Source organism: Cryptomeria japonica, chromosome 11, assembly GCF_030272615.1.
Source record: "Cryptomeria japonica chromosome 11, Sugi_1.0, whole genome shotgun sequence".
Classification (NCBI taxonomy): Eukaryota; Viridiplantae; Streptophyta; class Pinopsida; order Cupressales; family Cupressaceae; genus Cryptomeria; species Cryptomeria japonica.
This window is the reverse complement of record NC_081415.1, coordinates 9374236-9384852: the sequence shown is the minus strand read 5'-3', so window position 1 is coordinate 9384852 and position 10617 is coordinate 9374236. Positions and strand designations below refer to the sequence as shown.

The window sequence follows — 10617 nt, the reverse complement described above, 5'->3', positions numbered from 1 at the left end:
GGACAAGCAAGTGACCTTTTGACTCAGGTTTAGACAAATGTGTATGTAATATAAGATGTAAAGAAATGATGGACTTTGTGAGACCCAAGGACTGGTTGAATTCTAGATGAAAACTTGAGAGAGATAACCTAGGAAGCTCAAAAAGTCTAAAACTAACTATTCTTGTTTGCTGAATTATGAAAGTTTTCAATCTTGAACACAGACGTGCCTGTATACTTCACAGATGTGCTTAAATGACATAGACATAGTTATGTCAAACACAGACACATTTCTGAGATGTTGCAATGTTGCTCAAAAGACACAGACGCGTTTTTTCCCTTCACAGACATGGTTATATGACACAGATGTTGTTCTATTAGACACAGACGCATTTATGCAAACTTTGTGCAATTTTTCCAATCTGTGAAGTTGTTTGTTGTGACCAAATCTGAATGTTTGACTATTTTCCGTGACAAGAGGACACATTGTTGATGAGGACTCAATGTTTGCAAGTCTTTAGACTCCAAAATGACTCAAAGAAAAGTGTGTTGTTTGATGTAAAAATGTTTTGCATACACTTGAAGACACAAAAGACACAATGTTTTGATGTTTGGTCTTGAATGTTTGAATGTTCAAAATAAGTCAAGCACAATTCTTATGGCTTGCCAAGACAATAGTTGTTGATCCCACATGGAGTTTCCCCCGAGGCTACGTTATTCAGAGCAGATACTTAGATGCTTGACCCCACTGGCTCCACCCTTGGCACTCACTTCTCGGGGCAACCAAGCATTAGTCCCCATGAAAAATCCTCGTGGCAAACTTTGTATCTCTACTAAGAACCGTATGTGTGTGGGCTGCTACCAGAGGTCCGACCTCCTACCCCAACAACTAGAAGGATTTTGGCTTCTAAAACAAAAATGTGCTAGTAAGGGCATCCACTCATGTGGCCATACATGCGGCACTTTCAACTCTATAAATACAGAAGGCTCCTAGCCAGTAGGGGTTATGCCCTACAACTGATCAAATAAATTTGATCAAATGGGTTTATGGGGAGACATAGTGTCGATATGAACTAATCAGCACATGTTATCCATAGTTTTCACCATGAATACAGTTGTTTATAGTGGTTCAGAAGAGGTGGGTTTTCCTCACTACCACTTGGGTCATCCTCTCCTCACTAGTAGTCCTAATGACCACACGGGGAGATAGGCCCTCTAAAGATTAAACAAGAAGAGCTTATTTCTCAAGACACAAAAGACAATGGTTCAATTTTAGTGCACCAATTGAAGTGTTTGCTAGTCTATGAAAACAAGGCACAATAAAAATCAAAAACCCTTGCCAAGGTCCTGCAACAAAGATCTATTAGTAGTTTGGATTGTTTCAAATGATCACCCCTTCCTGCAAGCACACAAGTTAGGTAAATTTTAGATCCCAATAGACTTTGTGAAATAGGAGCCTTCGACAAAACAATTTTGCTTCCAAGACAAGTTGCACCACTTTTGTTAGCTAGATCTGAAAATGTTAGCTCAAAATAAACCAGATCTGAAATCCTAATGATGAAAAACTAAATCAATGAAACAAAACACACAACAATTGAAGACAAACGCAATTGTCATAGACACGGACACTGCCAGAACACACAAACACACCTAGATCAGACACAGATGCGGCTCCCGAACGCAGATGCATTTCCCTAACACAAACGCGCCTGAAGACCTCACAGATGCGACTATGGAATACAAAAGCGTTTCCCAAAATCTACAAAAAATCAAATATTGTCCAAGACGCAGACGTGGTTCCAGATGTCACAGACACGACAGAAAATAAAAAACGTGATCTGAAAGTATGCAGACGCGAAATATCAAAATGTTGTCGGAAATGTCAGATCTACAACTTCAAAACACAAAATCTGCAACAAAAGATGTTAAATGCAAAAGGGACAAGAGTCCCACTGGGAGTGCCAAAATGTATATGGTGAAAATGGATAACAACAATATTGAAAGACTAAATGAATTCAACCACAAAACCCTAGCCTAACAACAACAAAGATCCACCATAACATATGAAGATTACCTAGGACAATGCAAATCAAATGAAATCACAAGGATTATACCATCACATGTCCAATAAGGTTTGGATCTCCATTGATCTTGCTTGATATATTTGCTCTCAGATTTTTATATGTGTACAAGAGCTCAACAAAGAATGAAAATGTGGTTGCAAGTAGGATCGCATATGAAAGTGCAAAACATAGTGTAGTCGAGTGTGTAATTGAGTTAGCCAGGGTTTGATAATGAAGGAAGCATCTCCTTATATAGAAGACACTATACGAAATGGAGGGATAAGATTGAGAGGTGTAAAAAGAGGTCGGCTATGATTAGAGGGTAGGTAGAGGAAATAAGAAAATAATGAAAGGGTACGTAGTGTAGGAATTAAGAGATGAATGACATATGTCATGGGTAGAAAAGGTTAATGAGTTAATTAAATAAATAAAGATTTATTTAATTAATAGAGGAAGTGGGATCAATTAAATAAATAAGATATTTATTTAATTTAGGAAAAGGGTAATTTAAATAAATAAATGTATTTATTTAAATGAGAAATAAGGCTAGAAGAGGATAAATGAATGAATTAAATAAATAAAGATTTATTTAATTAATATAAGAATTAGGCTAAAATAATTAAATAAGTAAAGATATTTATTTAATTAGACTCGACAATTTTGGGTGTCTACATAAACCATTAGGACAACGTATGAACCATTAGGACATCGCATGGTCGCAATGGTTCATATGGTGTCCTAAGGGGTCATATGGTGTCGTTAGGGGTATATGTGGTCTTAAGGAGTCCTAAGGGGTCATGTTGTGTACTAGGATGTGAAAATGGATCATAGAGGTTCTATTTTTTCTAATGTTTTAATTTATTATCCATTTTTTCTAATATTTTTCTAAGTTTTAATTTATTTAATTTTTCTAACGTTTTTCTAAGTTTTAATTTAGTACCTTATTTTTCTAAGTTTTCCTAATGTATTTTTTAAATGTTAAAAAAATAATACATATACAATTATTTAATTGAAAAATCAAATTAACGTTAAATTAAACATTAAATTGAGGTTTCAAACATTTTTCTATGTTTTAATTTTGCTAATATTTTTCTAAAAAAATTCAAATATTTTTCTAAGTTTTAATTTACTATCTATGTTTTCTAAGTTTTTCCTAACGTTTTTCTAAAAGGATGAAAAAACAAATACAATTATTTAATTAAAATAAAAAATTAACAAACAAATTATTTACTATTTTTAAAATAAATTTAATAAAAAATTAAAAAAAACATAAGAAAGTTTTTTTTTTAATCGGTAATTGGCCGAAGCTTGAATAGCTTTTGACTAGAGCTATGAACTAGTGGGGACATAGTAGGGGGCCCCAACCCCATTACATATCTTTGAAAAACATAAGAAAATATTATTAATCAAAAAAAATGGTGATGCAATGTCCACATAGGGTTTTCTCTAACCGTCTCAGTGGAACTAGATGCAAGTCGAAAATGACAATTGAATTGTCATTTTCGGCTTATATAGATGGTTTAAAAAAATGATTTGTTATTGAGTTCGCTCGAAGGGGGGGTTTGAGTGAACCCAATAAAAAATAATATTTTATTGGGTTTGAGTGAACCCAAAATTGCAATCAGGTTCTCTTGAACCCGGATCCATCAGTGGGTGCAATCGAACCCCCAAGGGTAGTTCGATTGAATGCCCCTAGTTTGTATGAACCCAACGATTTTTTTTCCCACCCCACGAATTTTTTTCATGGGTAAAAGTGAGAACCATTAATGTGGGATCACCTAGAGAAATATTTTGGCCACCTATATGACACCACTAGAGAAATCATCCTGTTTAGTGAAAGGCAAGTTGAGAAGTATTTTGTGAAAGACTTTCATATCGTAATAGTTCAATGCCTTTATCAAAAATAATACACGAAAACCTATATTAACCGTCATATTAATTATGAGTTTGATTACTAGGTTGTGTTTCCAGCATACATAGTTACTTAGAAATTATCTCAAATTATAGTTTTAACAAATTAAGTCATATTAGTATTATGTTGTTTTACTCTCCCCAAAATACTTAAATGGTTAGGATGCACACACATGTGCGGGAGGTTAGAAGGGATAAGACAAGGTTAGTTGGAGGGATGATTACGGTAGGGAACTGGGTTGGAAGGATCGGGTTGGTTAGGATAGGATTGGAAGGAGGTTAGGGAGAAAAAGTTAGGAGCCATGTGCTCAAATGGGAATTTGAACCAAATTAATTAATTAAATTAGTTCATGGGCTTGGAAAGGGAATATTTAATTAATTAAATTAATTAATCAAAAGGGATGGACAACAAGGATGATTAATTAGATTAATTAATTAGGAGGAAACGGGTTGGGGAATTAATTAATTGGATTAATTAATTAGATTAATTAATTGAAAATATAAGATTTAAATTTGACACCAATTACTTCCTAGATTGACACCAATTACTCAATATTTTGTCTTCTAGAACTATTTTCATCTCCTCAAGAATTATATGTCTTATACAAGAAATATAGACCTTCATTTATCACATATAAACAAGTCAATATCAAGCTTCTAAAAGACTTTTTTTTAATCTTCTCTAAAATAAATACTCAAATCTACTACACTCTTCATCATTTCTAAATGAATTTTTAGCTATCCTCACTTTTAGATCATGTATTTCTATTTCTTTATTAATATTAAAGATTCTTTAGATCATCTTCTTTTTCAACAATAAGTTAGGAACTTATTTTCTTTCCAATCATTCTTTATCCATCTCAAAAGACGAACAATATCTTTTTCACTTCCTTCTCTATCCATTTTATTGTATGGAAAGACCATAATCTCTACTCTCTTAGAAGAGTCTTCTTAAATTTTCTCTCTTCCTTAAATTCTTTCATCAACACAACTACAGAACTAGACGGTCACGATTATGCTCTTCACTGTCCTCTTGTATAAGGATTTTTCTCTCTCTTCCATAAGGTCCAATTTACATTACGAAAGTTGTAACAAAAATTTGACAAAGCATAAGAATAAACGAATAAATTAAAAGCTCATGGTATGTAAAGGTGAATCTCACTTTGGGAAATAAAACGCGGCCAATCCTTTTGAAAGTTTGTCAATTCTTCATTGTCAACAATTAACTATCACTTTTATCTTTGAGGTACATTCTCTGTAAATTGATATCACTTGTTATTACTCGGTGTATGACATTCAATTCTGCTGTGTTAGCATTGTAGTCGTCTTTGAACACCACCAACATATGCTCAGGCAAGTGGCTTTGGTCCATGGAGATTGTTTTTGAAGGGAAAATGAGTTTAGATATCAGACCTCCTTTTCTTTATCATTTAAAGATGGAGTTCTAATATTAACGGAAACCCTAGTGCATGAGGATAAGATAAATTAACCCTAATGCAAAGGCAAGCTCTTGCAACTCGGATTGCTGAGGCTTAGGCGGGGCCGGGCCATCCCTAAGACAACAAATTACAAAGACTGAAATTTTATTTTATTTTTCCCTCATTTTTAGCTACTTGGAAACAAATAAAGTTAAAAAAGGACTTAAACGTACTACTGCCGTTCCCATGCCAATTTTGATCTACTACTGAAAAAACAAATATAATATATAGAAATTGAGGAGACTTTGTTGGTAATCCACAATGATCAATATTTATTAGAAACGTCTGAAATTACCTGTAAATGTAGTGGAAGGCCCTGGTCTTTGTCCATGAGCATGCCGATAAGAAAAACAAGAAGGAGGTTTCCAGATCGAATCAGTGTAGCCACTTCCTCCTTCTGCCCGACATTAGTTTTTGGTCTGCGAAATCCGAAATTCGAAAGAAATGAGGTTGCATTCAACAACAATAATTATAACAACATCAACAATAACGAAGAATACCGTTTTTCCTATACTCGTTAACTCGATATATTTTCCCACTACTCAAATATGGGGGAAGCCTTCAAACCAGAAATTTAATTTGCTCAGATAAACTCCAGGATTTTAACGCGTTTTACGGTAACGGGAAGTGGAGTAAATGAAAAATGAAACTGAAATATTCATTATTTATATTCAAGTCTAAATAGTTTTTGTTTTGAGATTTCCAAAAAAATTCTTCACAAAATTGTATTAGCTAATCAGAATTAAAAATAATTTTTAAAACAATAAAAAATATTTAAAAAAATAAAAACAAAATTTGTTTACCATTGTTTAATTTAATTTTATTTTTTATTAATTAATAAAAAACAAAACTCATTACAATAATATTTGCTTCGCCATAAATACTAATAACACATCAATTATCTATTCATAAGAGTGATACTTACCCTTTTTACATTTGTTCCGTGAAATCTTCCAAAACTTCCACACAATAAACTCATCTTTTCTAATACCTCCAATACCTAACCACATAACACAACAAATTATTTATATTTCATTTTTTCTCACTTGAAAGATACTCTATTTTCAGTAGTACTTTTGAAACACAGTAATGTTTCCAAATACAACATTGCGATTACCTCACACCCAGTTCTCCAGGATAAATAGTTGATTTCAATGCACTAGTGTCTGTTCATAAACAGTGTTAAAGGCATGTGCAGGTACAAATATTCCATTCAAGATGACACAAACAGTGTTAAAGGCATGTGCAGGTATAAATAGTTGATTTCAATGCAATGCAACTTCTTTGGTGTCCATCCATAAACAGTGTAAAAGGTATGTGCAGGTACAAATATTCCATTCACGAATAAACTATGAAGAATCAAACGATGACAATGACAAATTCTGAACAATTGCTTGCACAGAAACATTCCTGTAACTTTCCGCTTGCACTGAACATTGTGCTGAAATAAACCTTCATTCATTCCGAAATTCATCGCATAAATGTGAATGTACATAACCAATCACAAATTTCATCTTCAAAAAGAGTATCGAGTTATATACTATAACATTTTTGTGCATTATTATAGAAAAGAAATATCATATCTTTTCGTAGATAATTTTGTATCCGTGAATTTGTAATTAATTATTATAAAACAAATGTTTATCTGTTATAGAGTTTAAGAAGAAATCTTTTAATAAAAAATATTTAAAAACTTAATTAATTATAGAAATGGTATTTTCTTTAGCTAAAACTTTTACATGGTATTGGAACATTTACATAATCTAAGACAATTAAAATAATATTTTGTATAATATTAGCTTTTCAAAGTTGATATTTATGATTGTTAGCAATAAGTGATAATGCATCAAAGGAACGAAAATATTTATTTATAACTACTCATCACATTATTATACAAACACGAAAAAACTATAGATTATATATTTTTTTTTATCTATCTTTTTGTTCATGAGGATATACCTTGGTTCCTACTTCAATTAAGAGTTCAACATTTTTTTTACATTGTATTTGGTTTCAAATTGTTAATGCCTAGCCAAGATTTGTATGGTACCATTGATCTAGTTTTTTAATTTACACTATTTTATAGATGATCCAAGCTCATTTTTCCTTGATTACTAACTAAAGACATCCCATTTCCAAAATTGTATTCCAAACAACATAGCCCAAGATAATATTCTTGGGCTATTAACAAAATTTCTATTATAAGCCATCATTGATTAAGAATTATAATTTGTCGGATGACTTAAATTTTCAAATAAGATATGATCCTAAATAAAAGACTAAGAATAATATTCATAAAAACTAAAATTAAAATGATCTTCTTGGTATACTAATTCTCTATTTATTCTAGACCATGATTAATCATGAAATGGATCATAAACCCCAACTCAAATTCTAAAGTGTTTCAAAGGGATTGTTAATAGAAGAGTACGAGCTAGGTAGAATTCCAAATAGATTACTATAATATGAGTTTAATATAAAAATTATATGCTATAAATAGATGATCTTGATGTAAATTAGAATTATTAATACCAAAGTCAACAAATGTCTCAAGCTTTAAAAAATAATCAATACAAAATTTAGGCCTTTTCCTTGACCATTCATAGTATATTTTCTATTCCACCATCAATGGAAAGCAAGCATGATTGTCATCTTATGAGTGTGGTCTTGAATAAACCAAAATAGGTTTTCCTTATAAATCTTTAATCCATATCATGAGCAAATACTGATCTAAAATGAGGAATGGTTGCTATAGAAAGAGGCATTGGTCTCCTCAAAGTGATAAATCCTAGTTCCCATCAGCTTAGGGTTCATTCGAGTGATGATAATAGTTATTAATGAAATGAGAGAGTTGGTTCTTAGATAGATATAACATGCAATATTATCTTAATGTAAATATATCTATATAAATACGGTAGTGTTCAAAAACTATGGTTTTAATCCCACCAATTAAGAATTTAATCTAGTTGACCTTTATTTCTTCAAAAACTAAGTTTGGGATCTCATGAGGTGTTTAGTGTTCCAGGGTTGGCACATGTTGGTGCTAATTTTTCCCTTTGTAGTTTAAACAAGGTATATTATCTAACTAGTTCCTAGTTAAGATATTTTTACAAATGCATTCACATGTTAAGTTTACTTGGTGAGCTAGGAATGTTTCTAGAAGTCTCTTATACAAATGTGATCTTATTCCCTAGTTGTCACATAACTTAGGATTAAGACACTTTCTATCATCCTAGTTAGTCTTATATCTCAACCTTGTGTATATAAATAAGGTCTCATATGTACATTTTCATCATTGCATATGCACATCATTGGTCACATTTGATCAATATATTTGCATCCATTATTAGAAATTTATGCAATTTCTTTTATTTCTTTTAGAAGGATATATTTATTTTTGTAGGTGATCTTACGAGCTTGAATTGTTGAGTGACTCTAACATGGTATTAGTGCTTGAGATATGCAAACTCCTTCTCATATTTGATCGTGAATTTGTTCTTGAGCTATTACAAGATTGCAAGTCTCGGTGGATCTTGAAAAATTCTCTTCTCTTGCATCAAATGATACCTAGCAAATATAAAAGAACTGATAAAAATATCAAACTAGGGGGTTTCTCTTTGTAACTTTATATTGGAGGTTCAAAATGGGTCAGAGTCAACCCCTACCATCAAGTATAGAAGGCCTAAAAAAACATACTTTCATATATAATATTTGATTTTATAAATAAAAAATTATCCTTTTTGCATAACTATCTTAAAATTGGTGTCCTAATGTCTATCAATACAGACTACCTTAAAATTAATAGTCAAATAACTGTTATCTTGTAGTTTGTTAAAGTTGATGGTTAAATGACCATTAGTAGATATCTCCCCCAATCTACTTGGTCTCTCAATTATTAGTTTCTGTTTGGTAGTTTAACCTTAGGAGGGCATGTCTCAATAATTGGAGGTTCTTTATTATGAGCATTTTTGTACTCCAACTTTGAAAGGGAACATGTCAACCATACAAGCTCATTTTTCTAAGTATTTTTTATATTTGGGGTAGAATTTATTCTCTTCATAGTGGTGCAATTGGTTTTTCATTTGTGTCATTTTATTGTATATATATTACACATTGTCAGGGGTTTATCTTAGTTATTCTCATTTTGGGAACTTTTGGGACTCCATTATTATGCCTACAATAACATTGCTTGGTGTAGTTTCTTTTTAAAGTGCATTTTACTATGTACTTTGTAGAGGTGTGATTATATTGATCAATCTTATTTTTTTTAAAAGAATACTTTTATTTTGTTTTGAAATTTAACATCCATGAGATCTAAGAAAAAGTCCACTTCATTAATTTTAAAAAGTGGCATCTGTAATTGCACCAAATATAAAGTTATGACCTCACATATTGTCGGGGGTTCTCTTGGTCAAGTAATTTGGAGGGGTATATTACTATGTTTCTTTGATCTATTTTATTATGCTCTTCATTTTCATGGATCGTCACTATATAACTATGCAACTTAGGATTAATGAATCTCCGGTATTCTCTACATGTTTGAAAAAAAAGGTACCTAAATTGACAAATGATGACAAAATTGATACTTAATCATGCAAATGCTCTTAGGTGGCTTCATAGGTTGGTTTCACAAGATCTAATATTTAATGTTTCAAATTTAATCATGTAAATATTCTTGTGAACCTAAAAAATTTAATTTAATTTTGAAAACATTGTATGATGCTAAAAAATGAAGTGAGAGGCTATCAAATTCATAATGAATTGTTGAGCCTTGATCCATAGAGCTTTGACAACATCCAAGATTATATCATTAAGATTATTCATCTGAGAGAACAATGTAAAGAATGTGGAATTGATAAAAATAAAAGATATTTAGTCTAGGATTATAATGTATTAAATGAACCAAGTCCTAAATATATAGCTTTTGTTTCTATCTTTCACATTCACATATTAACTATGTGATTGACATATACTACACCTTCATTTTCAGATTTTTTTGATGTTAACTTATGAGAAATGAATTTTTTTTTCTATGGGTATGAAAAAGTTATCACAATCCTAGTCTTTGTTGGTTAGTAAGGATAGAGTCTTAAGAACTTGATACTAAACAAAAAAAATAAAAAATAAAATCTACATACATCTATCAAGCACCAAAAATATCTTGTTCAAAGGGGAAATAATATAAAA

The 10617-nt window shown here is 31.4% G+C and overlaps 1 long non-coding RNA gene across 1 annotated transcript; it reads right to left on the bottom strand.

Moving 5' to 3' along the window:
• Nucleotides 1–4559: 4559 nt before the first annotated feature.
• LOC131050733 (uncharacterized) lies at nt 4560–6522 on the bottom strand. Its single transcript, XR_009107016.2, has 3 exons — nt 6356–6522; nt 5726–5849; nt 4560–5505 (listed from the first exon to the last, which is right to left on the bottom strand). It is a non-coding gene; the product is annotated as an uncharacterized LOC131050733 (long non-coding RNA).
• Between the last annotated feature and the right edge of the window lie 4095 nt (nt 6523–10617).